Raw genomic sequence first — 15565 nt, 5'->3', positions numbered from 1 at the left:
AGTTAAATCACATGTCAGGGAGTCTAGAGTCAGACTCCCAGACATGTTTCAAAAAAGATTCCAAAAGGGAATCAGATAGATTTTTACAATGACCCAGTAGTTTTATGGTCATTTTTCCAAATTTATTTAATTAAAAGCTCTGGACCTTTAGTCTAAGCCTCTGGATTTTTAGTCCAGTAAATGACCACAATACTACTGACCCCCCGCCTTATGCAGAACCCTTGAGTCAGAAAAAGGTCCTTATGGCTGACACTGTGGCTAGCATTGCTGCCTCACAGTGCTAGGAACCCAGATTCAATTTCAGCCTTGGCTGGATGAAGTTTATTTTTATTAGTGTCACAAGTAGGCTTACATTAACACTGTAATGAAGTTACTGTGAAAATTCCCTAGCCGCCACACACCGACGCCTGTTCGGGTACGCTGAGGGAGAATTTAGCATGGCCAATGCACCTAACCAGCACATCTAAATTGCCCCTTAGTGTCAGGGAGACTAGCTAGGATAAATGCATGGGGTTATATAGGGCCTGGGTGGGATTGTGGTCGGTGCAGCCCCGATGGGTTGAATGGCCTCCTTCTGCACTATAGGATTCTATGATTCTTTCAGACTGTGGGAGGAAACCGGAGCACCTGGAGGAAACCCATGCAGACATGGGAGAATGAGCAGACTCCGCACAGTGACCCAAGCCAGGAATCGAAGTCGGGTCTCTGGCACTGTGAGGCAGCAGTGCTAACCACTGTGCCGCCCCGTGTGGGTTTCCTCTGGGTGCTCTGGTTTCTTTTCACAGTCCAAAGATGTGTGGGTTAGGTGGATTGGCCATGGTAAATTGCATGGTAAGTGTCAGGGGAATTAGCAGGGCAGATACGTGGGGTTACGGGGATAGGTCCTGCGTGGGATTGTTGCTGGCGCAGGCTCGATGGACCAAATGGCCTCCTTCTGCACTTTAGTGATTCTATGATTCTATGAAAACCAGCCACACCACTCTGTAACTTGAACCAACTATAGAACGTCCCATAGAGAATCGTAGAAACAGCCAGAAAATAAAATCAGGCCAGCAACTAATCTGTAAATATTTAATGCTCCCTTTGGCTAGCGTTGCTGTGGCATCTTATCAATCCTTATTGTTGCTGAACTAGGGCTCAGCTGTGTGAAGTTAAGGGAGGGTGTTAACTGGAGCTTTGAGCTCCAAGGATGCATCACTGGCATCAAATCAACACTGATTGATATCATATTCCTCTTCCTCTGCATACTTTTGGTGATTATTCACTGCACAGGTGGCTGTGCCGCAGACACCATTTCGCAACTCTAAGGGTGCAAACATGACTACTTTCTCGCTTTCTCTTTAGAGAGCCCTAATGGGTTCAGGATCCATTTGTCGATAGATTAACCTGATCAAGTAAAATTACCAGTGGCATTTCACTGACATCATCAGAGTCCAATCTGAATGCTTAAAGCAGAAGCCTACAATCTTCCAGTGGTTGTCCCATCCATCTGCTCAAAACAAATTAAATAATATCTTGTGGCGTGGGCAGGATGTTGACTCAATGTTAAATATAGTGTTAAAGTCAGGCCTTTAATATGTAACCACACTGTTAACAAAATTCAATCAAATGAGTTACTGGTGGAAGTCTGACATCATCCAAACCACATTTGTGCCAGTAACTGGACTGAATCGCCCCATTACTAAGAAGTGATGGTTTATTGAGATTGCGGTGGAGTTTCGGACAGGAAATTCAGATGTTTCTCCACGTGCTGTGTGTGATCTTTTTCTTAAGAGGATCTCAATCCTGAAGCTAGTCTGACTCACAGGCTTGTCTCTAGTCGAGCAGGGAGTATTCCAAAACAGGTTTCAGTTGCCTGGGAGCTGCTCATGGAGTATGGTGGGGGGAGGGCAGGAAGCGTGGGGGTAATATCCCAATCCTGCGGGAAAGGTTTCCAATCAATTAGTAGTGGAGGTCTGATTGGGGTGCAATGTCAGGGAAGCAAGAGAGCCTAGGGGGTTGTAAGGAGGCATTTCTTCTGTTCCTGGCCCACAAGCAGTGCTTCAAATACGCTTAGTTTTTCCATAAATTTGTCCCCACCTTCCTTGAACTGGTTGGATTTCTCATGATTTGAGAAACATAGCTGGCCAGGATTAAATATATAAAAGGTATTAAATATGAGGCTCTCACTCTCATGACAATATATTAATGACCAACCCCCCCCCCCCCCCCCCCGCCCTCCGCAACCCCTCCTGAGAGTGGGTTGGCAGCCTATCCCCTCTTCTGCCATTCTAAAACCTAGAAGTAGGTTGACTGGATGGGGTGAGCTTTTGATCATTTAAAATGTTTGAATCTTACTCAATCTTAACCCATGTTAAACATTCCCACAATATTTCTGTAGCTGGGGAAACCAACCACTTTAGCAATTTTATGTTCTTATTCACCTAGCAACATCTCTTACGAGCGCACAGATGCAACATCTGCTCTTTCATCTCCACCCTTCGCACAGTCTAGCACCTCAAACACCACATTCAGTTGAAAGAGCAATTTTCTTGTCCTCCTTACATTTTAGTATTCTGTGTTCATTCTCCTACAATGTCGTCTCCTCCATGCCGGGCGGCATGGTGACACAGTGGTTAGCACTGCTGCCTCACAGAACCAGGGACCCAGGTTCAATTCCAACTTCGGGTCACTGTGTGAAGTTTCCACGTGTCTGCGTGGTTTCCCTGTGGGTGCTCTGGTTTCCTCCCACTGTCCAAAGATGTGCAGGTTAGGTTGATTGGCCATGCTAAATTGACCCTAGTTTTTTGGGTGGGGGGCGGGGGAGGGGCGGTTAGCAGGGTAAATATGTGGGATTACAGATATAGGGTAAGATTGTTGTTGGTGCAGGCTCGATGGGCCAAATGGCCTCCTTCCATACTGTAGGGATTCTATGATAATGTGCCAGTTCTCATGGAAGATCGTCAAGATGAAACTTTAACTTTGATTCTCATTCCACAGATATTGTTGAGTATTTCCAGTATTTTCAAATTTATGTCACTCAAAAAAGCATTTCCTTTGAAATCCATATTTCCTACTGTGGGCAGAAACATGGCAGATGGAGTTCAATGTGGAGAAATGTGAAATGATGCATTTTTGGAAAGACTAATGGGGAAAGACAATATACTATGAATGATACCATTTTGAAAAGTGCAAATGAGCAGAGGAGAGACTCTGATGTCTACTGACACGAATCCTTAAACGTGATAGGGCAAGTTAAGAAAGAGTTTAAAAGCATTTGTGGACGTTTTGTGACACAGTGGGTAACATCCCTGCCTCTGAATCAGAAGCTCCAGGATCAAGTCACACCCAGGACTTGATGGTCAAGGAAGGTTCATAACACAGTCAAACAGGTTGGAGTGTGTCAAGCTGCAAATCCTTCCAAACATGCCAATGGCTGGTGGTAAGAGAGTGAGAGGCTCCTGGTCAGCCATGCTTGATGTGAAGTGGCTAAAAGCCCCAGGTGACAGACTAGCAATAGAAATTATCCTCAAACAACCTTAGTCAATTTGATTAATCCAATCATTATGAAGTTCATAAGTCCGCACGATTACGATGGTATCTTTCTTACAAACCCCCATTATTTACTGATTGTGGTCTGTCCTGGGGTAGGTTCCTCCTGCTTGCCTCCATGGGAAAACACCCTTTACACTGATCCCCCAGCTACACCACCTCCCAGACCTACTACAGCCAGTCTGATTAGCCCCAGTGATCCTGCCCCACTTTTCTGAGTTCCTCCTCTTAGAGTCTACTGCAGTACCAGCAGTGGCCACCACTTTTGGTGGTGCTGCCAGTACTGGAGGACCGTTAGTCTCTGATTGGTTGGTAACTTTTGGAAGCCGGAAATGCCCCCTGAAGGCCCCAGGAACTCCAGTGGCAGCCAACAGACTTCCTGAATGGGATTTAATCCCATCAGGCCTCCTGGTAATGCCTATGGTGGGGTTGCCAATGGCTCTCCAGCTCGTGAAGGGGCCTTCCACCCAATCATTGAATTCTGCCTTACTAAGGCAGATTTTACTTGTTAAAATGTAGACCATGATGAAACAGGTGGAGTTTTAAAATGCTGATCTACATGTCAAATACAGAATCGAAGTTTGCTGTCTGCATGAGAGTGCAAAATGTAATTTCTGTGTATTTATCACCTCAGTACCAAGCTTCATGATGTAGATGTGACACTGTAATAACGTACAAAGACACACAAAATATTCCCACGATAAGTGGCCTCATGTTATATTTAAACAATTGTAAACATTCAAACCTTATACCATTTTAGTGAAACTGAAACTATCAGAATGAATGGTGAAATTCGAAATTGTTATGACGCAAAAAAATATCTGCACACTGCAACTGTTCCCTGTCCAAACACTTCGGAGGTTTATTGATACTTTGTAAGTTATAAAATGTTCTTTTCTGAGATAATATTTATTTGCACATATTTGGCAAATTAATTCACTTGTAAGTTTATGACTTGTCAGCTACATCTGAAATCTCCACTGCTAACATTAATTATGTTGAATAGGCCTCTGTGAGGAGAAGACTTATAAAATCCTCAGTTCAGGCCACAATAGGAACAAATTTTCAATTTACATACCAAGGACTAATGTGTGCTGCCGAAACAAAAGTGGTGAGCTTATATGGATAAAGGTAATAATATGAAGTGAAATAACTGACAAGGAATGAAAACTACTGGGGCCAATAGAAGAACTTTCAAGGCACAACAGAAATATTCAAGCCCTAAGGGAAGGCAGGATGGGCCCACAAAAACAAATCTATCGCAGAAGACTTGCGTCTAAAGCGAAAAACTCCTGAGATTAAGGCTGACTTGTGTTTGTCAACTGGCTGGGTATTTGTAAAGTGAATTAATTTTTTAATGGTAACAATTGTAAATGTCAGAAGTGAATGGGAAAATACTCTATAGATCAACACTGGAATCCCTCTTGTTTGTAAGATTTAATGAATAATTCAATTATCTGGCATTCAAGTGGGAATTGTTGTGTCGGCAGCATAGTTGGACAGCCTATGATTTTGAGAAGAGGTCCTGAATTGTCTTTCTCCCTGGATTAAAAAAAATTACCCTGAAGCTACTGTCCTAAGTGAAAACTAAATAGAACTCCAAATTTTGCCGATGAAATTGTGTTGCATATTCAGTCCTGGAGAATGACAGGAAATAACAGGCCTGCTGAGGCACGGAAATCTTAGAGGGATTGAACTGAAAAGGAAGAAGATGGCCTTTTTGTAAAATCAACAGGAGCAGCATGGTTGCACTGCTGCCTCGGCAGGGATCCGAGTTCGATTCCGGCCTTGGGTAACTTTCTGTGTAGCGTTTGTACGTTCTCCCTGTGTCTGTGTGGGTTTCCTCTGGGTGCTCTCACAGTCCAAAAATGTGCAGATTAGGTGAATTGGCCATGGTAAATGTATAGGTTTGTGGGGATTCTTTTTTGGGGGGGGGGGGTTAACTAGCTCTTTCGGAGAGTTGGTGCAGATACAATGAGCTAAATAGTCTCCTTCTGCACTGCAGGACTTCTACGGCACATCATTTTTTTACCTCCAAATAAACTATTAGCAATAAAACGGTTCACCGGTGTCATGGTTTTCACTGTCTGTGAATGAGAGACACAGAGCAAAAGGCAGCGGGATACATGCTTAATGATGATTTTGAAGAAACAAGTCAACACTCATATTAATTAATCACTAAAAATACTTTCAGTATGAAAATGCAATGTTCCTGTGAAAAACACAGTAAGTACAGAATGCTCGCCAGCAGATTTCAAGTTTTTCAACAGAATAAGGAGTACTGGTAAATCACTCCTGTAATCCTGATAATTACTTGAATGTAACAGAGGCAGTGGTAATTGTACAGATGTTCAAAAGATATTATAACACTGAATTCAAAGTTATCTAATCTCATTGCAAAGCATTTCATCATTCTCAAAATAGTAGCAAACACCAATCCAGGCAATGAATTTTAAATGAGAATTTGAAGCAACAGAAAATAATATCTCCCAGATAACTTTTCTTTCCCAAATTCCACTTTAAAAAAAGTCTTATGTGAGCAGCTTCTGAGTTAAAAATGTGATCCATATGGTCCGTGAACATATGCATCCTCGCATTAGCATTAACCAATCTCCATGGAACAAAGTGACTAAAAAATAGCTAAACAAACCATGATCGATCTGAAAACAACCTTATTCAAGATGATTTTGGAAACATACTTATTCCAAATAGACCTAACATTACCTGACAAGTAACGTATTCAGACTAATTTGGCAATCCTGGTAATACAGCCAGGATTGCTGGGCTCCCATGATCTCCATTGCTCCCATGGAACTTGAGAAGGGAGTTGACTTTCATCAAAGTCAGCTTATTATCATCAATTGAATGTGTATTTTCCTAATATGTGGTGAGTGGAATAAATGAAAGCAGACAGAGTCTTGTAGGAATAACAGTTCTTAAAGAGTGGTTCACCTAGCTATTTTGACTGCAATGGAAAGCAGCTATGGAAAGTCAGCAGTGGACAATGTTGGAACTGTCCATTTCAATGATAATTTAATTGACCTGCTGGAAAAGTTGCAACAGAAGAAGATAGCCATGTACAAGTTCAAGTCTGGAGACTCTTCTTCTCTGTCATAAGGTACAACACACATTGTGGGGGATGGCGAATAAAATTAATGCTGCCTCCCATACCCCATTGATGGTGAGATTTGATGAGCAAAAAAGAAAATCTCAAACCCATGGCAAACATTCCACATGGAGCTCACCCACAATTTGACATTTGGCATGCAAATTTCTGCTCTTTGACAACTGCAGTTTTGGTGCCTCAAGTGCAGTTTTGGATCCAAAATGGTGGCTGTGCCACACACCACATAGTTCCGGTGTGAGAAATATATGTTCTTGGTGAGAGAATCAGCATGCATGTGGGGAGCACTGCTTGAAGCATGCTGGGTAGGCAGAGTGTGACAACAAGCAGTGTGTGATGCTGCTTTGAGGCTGCCATTTTGGAGTTCAATGCGCATGCGCAATGGAACATTCATTTAGCAACAAGAAGGACCCCCACCAGAACTAAACAAAGAGATCAGCAACTACTTACAGGTCAGTTGCTAATTGATTTCTACTGGTTGCTGCTGCGATTAGAGCAGTGTTTGGTAGTATCTACAATCTCCAGGTTCTCCTTAAAGTTGTTAAAATCTACAGGAAGTGGTGTGGCTGCTGCTGAAGAACCTTTTTTGATTTGATTTGATTTATTATTGTCACATGTATTAACATACAGTGAAAAGTATTGTTTCTTGCGCGCTATACAAAGCATACCGTTCATAGAGAAGGAAACGAGAGAGTGCAGAATGTAGTGTTACAGTCATAGCTAGGGTGCAGAACGAGAGTAAAAGATAGAATTAGAAGGTATGCTAGGTGCAGCTGACTTCAAGGATCCTGCACAAACTACTGGCTGCTAGGCATTCCCTGTGGACTGCTGCAGAACAGGGAAAATGAACAGAATGACACAACTAACTGCTAAACAGTCATCATCTGAGGAGCAGGAGAAAGAGGGGGAAGAGAAGGAAGCAAAAGTTGACCTTCCTGGCCAGGCACTCTGTAAATAAATTATTAGAATGCAGTACAAGTACCTGTAATCCCAATTCCTCATACACCCAGAGTTCTACATTTCATCTTCCCTCTACTCCAAACCATCACATCATCTGCTTGATCACAATACAAAAATGAAACGCAACTATAAAACAAACATTCCAAACCAAATTTATATCTCAAACCATGCCCTATTGTACACAAACATCAACTAATCACCTTTCCCTTAATGCGGTGTGCATTTGCCGGTCACAGGGCGGCACAGTGGTTCGCACTGCTGCCTCACAGCATCAGGGACGCAGGTTTGATTCTGGCCTTGGGTCACTGTCTGTGTGGCGTTTGCATGTTCTCCCCATGTCTGCTTGGTTTTCCTGCAGGTTCTCTGGTTTCCTCCCATAGCTCAAAGATGTGCAGGTTATGTGGATTGGCCATGTTAAATTGCCCCTTAGCAGCCCATGAACTCTTACATTATGAAAGTTGTCTTATCATAGAAGCCCTACAGTGCAGAAAGAGGCCATTTGGCCCATTGAGTTTGCACTGACCACAATCCCACCCCAGCCCTACCCCCTTATCCCTACATATTTACCCGCTAATCCCTCTAACCTATGCATCTCAGGACACTAAGGGGCAATTTTAGCATGGCCAATCAACCTAACCCGCACATCTTTGGACTGTGGGAGGAAACAGGAGCACCTGGAGGAAACCCACGCAGACACGAGGAGAATGTGCAAACTCCACACAGACAGTGACCCAAGCCGGGAATCGAACCCAGGTCCCTGGAGCTGTGAAGCAGCAGTGCTAACCACTGTGCCACCGTGCCGCCCCATGTCTTCGATGAAAGCATTGAGCATTCAGATTTTGAGCATGAACAGAGGCCATTTAGCCAATTGTGTCATTTCTGGTTCTTTGCTAGAGCAATTGAAAATTAAATGCAATGGCTTGAGATGTACCCATTGTCCTGTATCTTTGTCTATTTCAAATATTTATCCACTTTTCCCCAAAAAGATACAATAGTCTCTGCCTCTGCTCTGTGGCAAACCTTACCATGTTTTAACAATGCTCTGTATCCAAAAAATTCTCCTTGCTTCTCCATTTTCCTAACAACTTAAAATGATTGACCCCTTCCTAACCACAGTAAACTTTTCTGGTGTTCATTCTATCAAACCAATATGTACTTGAAAAACTTTGATTACATTGCACCTCGGTCTTCTCTGCTCCAGTGAAAATAAACACAATGGGTGGGATTTTACGGCCTTACACGTTCCAAAATCCCACCTGACGTCAATGGACTTTTCCATGCTCTGCCCGTCGCCCGCTCCAATTTCTGTGGCGGGTGGGCCGGTAAAATTCCAGCCAGTATCTCAAGTCTCTCTTAAATATAGTTTCTTGTCTCTGTTATTGTCTTGGTGAATTCATGCTGTATTACTTTATTGCTCATTCCATGGTGGGGTAACCAAAATTGCACACAGTACTCTAAATGTCCAGGATCAATGTTTTGTATAAATATATTCACTCTTCTACTCTGTGCCTCTATTTATAACCCTCAAAATGTTGTTGGTTTCCTTACGACTTCATCGACCGCATCATCAAAGAATTACATATTTGAATTACCACATGTACCTATTCACCTGCATCTTTCACTGTTTCCATTGAGTGTAAATCCCATTCCTCGTTTTCCTGCCGAAATGCATTGCCTCACACTTCTCCATATTAAACTTCATTTGCCCCCTGTCTGCCCATTCTGTTAACCTCTCTATGTCTCCCTGAGGCCTTCAGCAAACATCTTTGATGTTGCTGGGCCCTATCTTTGCACTCAATAAAATTTGAGATCATGCTCCCTTAAATGTCTCTTTTTTGGAGAACAAAAGTGGGCCCAGTGCAAACTCATAGAGTACACCATCCCCAACCTTTTGCAGACTAATTTACCGTACATCTTTATTTCCTCTGTCAACTAATTTCTGTTCATGCTGCTAAATTTCTTGTAACATATGCCAACATTTTTCTAACACTTCTCTTGTGAGCCACCTTATCAACACCTTCTAAAATTATCTATCTGTTACATCTACTGTTTGCTCTTATGTATCTGAGCAGTCACTCTACAAAAAACTTCCATTAAATTTGCCAAATATTACTTGACTCTAAGGCTATGTTAGCTAGTTCTTGTATTTTTAAATGCTCAATTTTATCACAAATTATGTGCTGCATGGAATTGTCCTGAACTCGCACTTGTATATAGTTACCCAGCTTATCCTACTACCATTTTTTAAACAAGGTTGTTATTCTCCAGTCAGTTCACAGTACTTGTTCAAGCTTGACTGAAAAATTATGGTCAAAAAACCTTTTTGAAAACAACTTCGTTTTTGAAATTATTTCTAACAACTATTTTCCATCCTCATTTCTTCGATCATTTAATGGGCACAATTCTCAGGCCCCGCGCGCTCGTGCTTTCGGGCCAGAATATTGTGGGGGAGGGGCCATAGCATGGTTAGCACCGGCGAGAACCTCTTGTGGGTTTCTCCCAGCCCCTGCTCCCTGGCATATATTCATTTAAATATGCAGGGTCCGTTTGAAGCCGGATTCTCCCAGCTCCTGCAATTCTTTGACCCTTGGGTACTGCGGGAACCCAATGTGAATCACTACGTATCTCCTCAAACCAAGACCAGTTGTGATGGTTATGCTAGGGTCTCGGAGCCCATTAACGCCCTCAGTAGTTGGGCAAGTGGCTGGGTCATACCCTGGCACTTACCCCAGGCACTCAGGCAGTGCCAGCCTGGCAGTGTCAGGCTAGCACTGCCAGGGTGCCAGGTTGGCAGTGCAGGGTGCCAGTTTAGCAGTGCCAAAGGGCGGGGGGTATGGAGGGGGAGGGCTCCTGAAAGGAGGGCCTTTCGTGACCCCATAGTGGGTGGGGTGTCACTCACTTGTGGGGAGGAGGGGTGCTGGTACCAGTGTGTGGGAGGGGTGGGCAGGTCTTAGCTGGTGAGTGGGGTGGGGTGGGATGGGGCAAGGTGTGGTTGTCAAGAGATTGGAGCACCCTCTCAAAGGAGCTGGTTTTGCCAGCTTCTTTCGGTCTGTACTCAAAAGAAATTTCTATGTGTGGATGAACTGTGAACTGAATCACACCAAACCACCCAGCGGAAATCTCACCGGTTTTCTCACTGGGGACAATACTTAGGAATTTTTTGGAAGAATTCCGCCCAAAATTTCTGTCATTCCTTTTTCTTCCACAATTAGATTCGTTCCTGCATTCCTGAGTGGGCAAACTCAATCTTTATCTATTTTAATTACTATATCCTTATAAAAGCGTAAATCAAGTATTGTGCAACATCTACTGCAACATCTCTGTGGCGATGTGAGAGAACCAGAAAACCTGCAGGCCACTGTGGAGCCTGTGACAACTCCATCAAAAGGCAAGTCCATACAGATATATCTCGAATTAATAGATGTGGTTTCTCTGGCGATTACTTCAGCTGTGATCATTGAGGCCTTGCATTTCAGTAGACTATCAATTTTGGCTTGGAAATGCTGGGGAATCAGTTTGAATAAACCTTGACGGTGGGTTTCACATTTCTAACTGGTGGTTAAGGGTGTGGCAGATAGAAACAGGGGTGAAACAGCTATTTCTTTGTCATATCATTTGCACTTAACCAGCTGCTCAGATGACTGAAGAAGGGATAGGTGGCAGGCAAGATTAACCAGCCAATGCAGCGAAGTATTTGAAGTAGTTTTAGACGCAGCTCATGATGAGGCGCTACAAGAGTTAAAAAAACACCACCCCTCTGCTCTCTCGCCAACAGCTTCACCCATCCCATTTCGATGAAAAGCAGTGGGTGTGACAGGTCTGTTGGGATAGTACTCAGGAATATCAGATAGTTTTTATCACACATTATCACACCATAGGCAGGGATGAGAGAAGACAGTAGAATGTGCATGGGGCAGAAGGAAGGCAGATTTACATTTATTTAGCACTTTCAAGACTTCAGGAAATCCCAAAGTGCTTTACAAACAATGAAGCACTTTGGAGTGTAGTCACTGCTGTAATGTAGGAAACACGGCAGCCAATTTGCATATAGCAAACTCCCACAAATAGTAAAATGGCAATGATCTGATAATCACCTTCTCACTGATACTTGTTGAGGAGTAAAGTGGTTGCCTCTTCTTTGAAAGAGTATAGAGAAATTTATTTTCAGAAAGGCACATTAATTGAAGATGCGTTGATAGGTTTGCTGTGCATGATGATTCAGGCACTGTTGATTGAACAGAACATGTCGCTAATGTGATCAATATACAATGCTGAAGATCAAGCATCAGATCAAGCCCAAGATGGGCTGCAATGCCTTTTCTTGTCAGCTTCGATCTTGTATGTCTCTCTAGTGGGGACCCTAAATTGGATTCAATATGTATTTGAATTGGTTTTTGAAGCAAGCAAGGAGATGGATTCGGATCTGCCCAGTCCACTCTGCGCATTGACTTTGTAACTTTAAGAATGAAATAATTTAAGAAAAAACACAATCCTGAAGATCCAAGCATTGTTCAGACAGAAATTATGGACGGAATCTTATGAGAATTTGGCAGAGTGTCAGGTCTGGTGAGAAAACTGGGGTGGAACTCTCCTGCTCCACTGGCCAGTTCTCTCTCCAGATCTTGTCCCTTTTACTACAAAAAAGATTAGACGTGGTTTGTCCCATTACTCTAGCGAGGCACGGACTCTTAGAACAAGAAACTCACGTCTCTCCATTGACGAGAAGCCAATAGGATCGGAACAACTCGCTGGCACGAATCGTGCTCTCCGGATTTTGAGCACACACCACCATTCCCTGAGACAGAGAGTGCAGTCTCAAAATCACCTCCATAGTTAATTTTCTCTATTGTGAATCGAATTGCACTGAGAAAATCTTAAGTGCGATGGAGAAAAGGGTCTCTGATATTCCCCAAACAAGTTTTGAGAGTCTTGCAAACTTGGACGGTATCATAGGAACATAAATTATGAGAATATATTTCAAGCACAGCTGGAAGATTTGACATCTAAGTATTTTTGGTTTACGCAGCTGGAACTTTCCTTACATTAGTTTGCTGGATTTTCTGACATTTTCCCTTTGTGCTCTGATCATTCACTCTCCCTGGCTTGTTCAGTTTTTCAGTTTCTTGTTTGTTTTCATTCCTAGTTCTCTACCATTCCTCACTCCACTCTGTTCTTTGCAAACGTTTTCCATTTCATTCCTCATTAATCTGACTACTGGCAATACCTGAATCATGCTGAATGCTACTTCCCTTTCTTCATAATCACAACGTCTCTCATCTGCTCTGATCTCCGTAGCATTAATGCTTAGAAGAGACATTCCAAAACCAACTTAAAACAGTGCTACTGAGACATTTTCCCACCGTCACCCCAAAGTATCTACACTGGCTTTTCTGGACCAGGAATTAGGCCTCAAAGATGTATCAGTTAGACATCACACACAGTTAAAAAAACACACGGACCGAAAAGGATCTCATAAACCACTCGGTTGCGACCCACCGTTTGGGAAGCCCTGCTTTATAACGAACAAACATTACTATGTACGATTCATGAAAAGCCAATACTGTCTTTGGTAATTACTTTTACTTTTCTGCAAAAAGCCCACTAAAACAAAATCACACATACTTTAGACTAAAACTCTGAGCTGAACCTCCCCTTTGTCACGATGACTCTTCCCACAAAATCTTTGCCTACTTGTCAGGTTCTTGAAGACTATCCACTTTCCTGAGACTAACTCCAAACTTTTCCATGGCTGCCTTATAGAATCAGGGACTCTTCAGCTCAAACCTGAACTTAACTTGCAATTCCTGCGCAGTGACTTCAACAGAAGATGAGAAAAAACCCTGGTTTCTAATGGCTCGACTCTCCTGGCCCACAGCTCCTGGTAAATCATTTTCCTCTGCCTTCTGAACTCAGGACTTGCACGTGTCAAGTCAGGTGCTTTCATTTCCAACCTCAAAGACCTTCTGGCCAAAATCCCACAGACAACTTTGCAGAATTTCAACCAAGGATCCACCCTGAATCACTCATCTCTATGGTAACAGTGGTTAGTTGGGACGTCAAGACCAAACTTTTTGATTCTGCGACCCACATAAATAATTTATATTTCTAACGGTTTTAATGACCCTCTTCCCAGACCTTTTGATTCACAAGAAACCCCCTTGTTTACAAAGATGCTTTCAGCTTCTTTGATCTGAGAACTACATGATTAATTTAAACCTTGTGAAGACAACTGTAAATTCTCGGATGAAGCTTCTGCTCTCACTGGCAGGAAGCTTGGAGACGAGAAGGGATGTAATTAGGCGGGATGGTGCCATACCTGGAATCCCACTGCCTCCCTGTCACTGCCAGAACCAGTTCTAGGTGGAAAGGCCTATGGTCAACCTTCCTGCACCACTGTCTTTTGAGATCCTTAAGTGACTGCTTACGGACCTCATCTCACTGCCGCTGTTATAATTAGTGACTGGCAGGTCATCACCATGCAGCTAACATAGCAGCTAAAATTGTGTAGCCATGGGGGTAGTTCCAATCTCCATAGGGGTAGTTCCAATGATCAAAAGCAATCAGTGCCTGATTGAGGGATTGGAGCTGATAGCCACCACTTTGGAGTTGGTGCCAACCTCTTGCACCCCTCTCCCCCTCACCCTGTGAACCCAGCCACTTATCTGTGCTCTAGATTGTGTTCCCTGTCCTTCTGGAAGCAGCTATGGCCTCCTCAGTGGCACTATTAAGTGCAAGAGGTGCTGGCCTCCGTCCCAAAGATCTTGATTCTGGTGGAAGGCCTGTCGCTGGTTTCGACTCTGCCTGGTCAGCTTGTGGTGCGATGGGCATTCCCGAAAAGAGACAGTGCTGGTCTCCCATTAGCGTTCCTTGATTCTTGGACAAGATTCCACCCCTCATCTCCATCAAGAAACTCAGGAATAACAACCCATTATTTTATGTTTTCACACTTCTACCTCTTATCTCTTTATGTAAACAGAGACTATCCTCTGAACACCTTCGGGATGTTTACCAATTTCTCACACTCAGGCTTTTCCACTTATTACTTAACCATTTAACACTTTGGGGGTGATCTCCAGCCCATGTTCGCCATCCATTTGAATGCTGGTGGGGGCTCAAGATCTGGAAGTTACAGTTCTTGCCGGCGAGAATGCAATTTCAGACCTCCCTTGCCCCTCGCCGGCGATGTCATCAGGTTCGTGCCTATAAACGGTGTGAATCTGCTTTGTATTGACTTAAATATTATTAACCTGTCCTCTAACCAGATATTGACCCCCCCACTGTATATTGACAATGTGGCGACATAACGCCACATCGACATGGTTTACAATGGGTTCACACAGATGTGAATCTGTTGTGTGGATCTCCTCAGGGGTGCAAAAGTAAATATAGCCCCAAGGGGAGAGGGACATGGCCAGGCAATGGCTTGGCAATTCCCCCTGTCACTGCCTCTTGGTACAGGTTGGCACTGCCAAGTTGGCACCATGACCATGCCAACCTGGCAGTGCCAACCTGTGCCAAGGGGCGTGCCCCAGTGGGGAGACTCATGCAGATGAATTCATTTAGATGTGGTGGCCGGGAGCAGACAGAGAAGCAGGGGATACCAGCGATGACCATGGGGGGAGGGGGAGGAGGTCTTTGGGGTTATGGGGGAAAGCGAAAGGGCCAACCATTGGTGGGTGAGGGGTTGTTGATCAGGGGAAGAAGGGGCCGATGATCAGGGTGGTGGGCCAACTCCGAACAGGGGTGGGGAGGGGAGCCTGAGACCTCAGTGGTTGGCTGTGGAGGAACTTTATACAGGTTATGATCGGGGCGTCCTTTAAAGATGGCACCCTGATCTCTGTGCAACTGGGTTTTGCTGATGTATTTAGGCCTCAGCTCCTGTATGATAATGTGAAACATGCCCTTTGATTTTTTTTGGCAGTGTCATAGATCTGGGGAGAAATATGCCGT

At 43.7% G+C, this 15565-nt stretch overlaps 1 protein-coding gene across 7 annotated transcripts in view; it reads right to left on the bottom strand.

Annotated features, from left to right (window-relative positions):
* Nucleotides 1–15565, bottom strand: part of cobl (cordon-bleu WH2 repeat protein) — a 345820-nt gene that overhangs the window by 49138 nt on the left and 281117 nt on the right. The window lies entirely within an intron of this gene.

The sequence above is a fragment of the Mustelus asterias genome, chromosome 2, assembly GCF_964213995.1.
Source record: "Mustelus asterias chromosome 2, sMusAst1.hap1.1, whole genome shotgun sequence".
Classification (NCBI taxonomy): domain Eukaryota; kingdom Metazoa; phylum Chordata; class Chondrichthyes; order Carcharhiniformes; family Triakidae; genus Mustelus; species Mustelus asterias.
The sequence above is the reverse complement of the archived record's forward strand: the minus strand, read 5'-3'. Positions and strand labels throughout refer to the sequence as shown.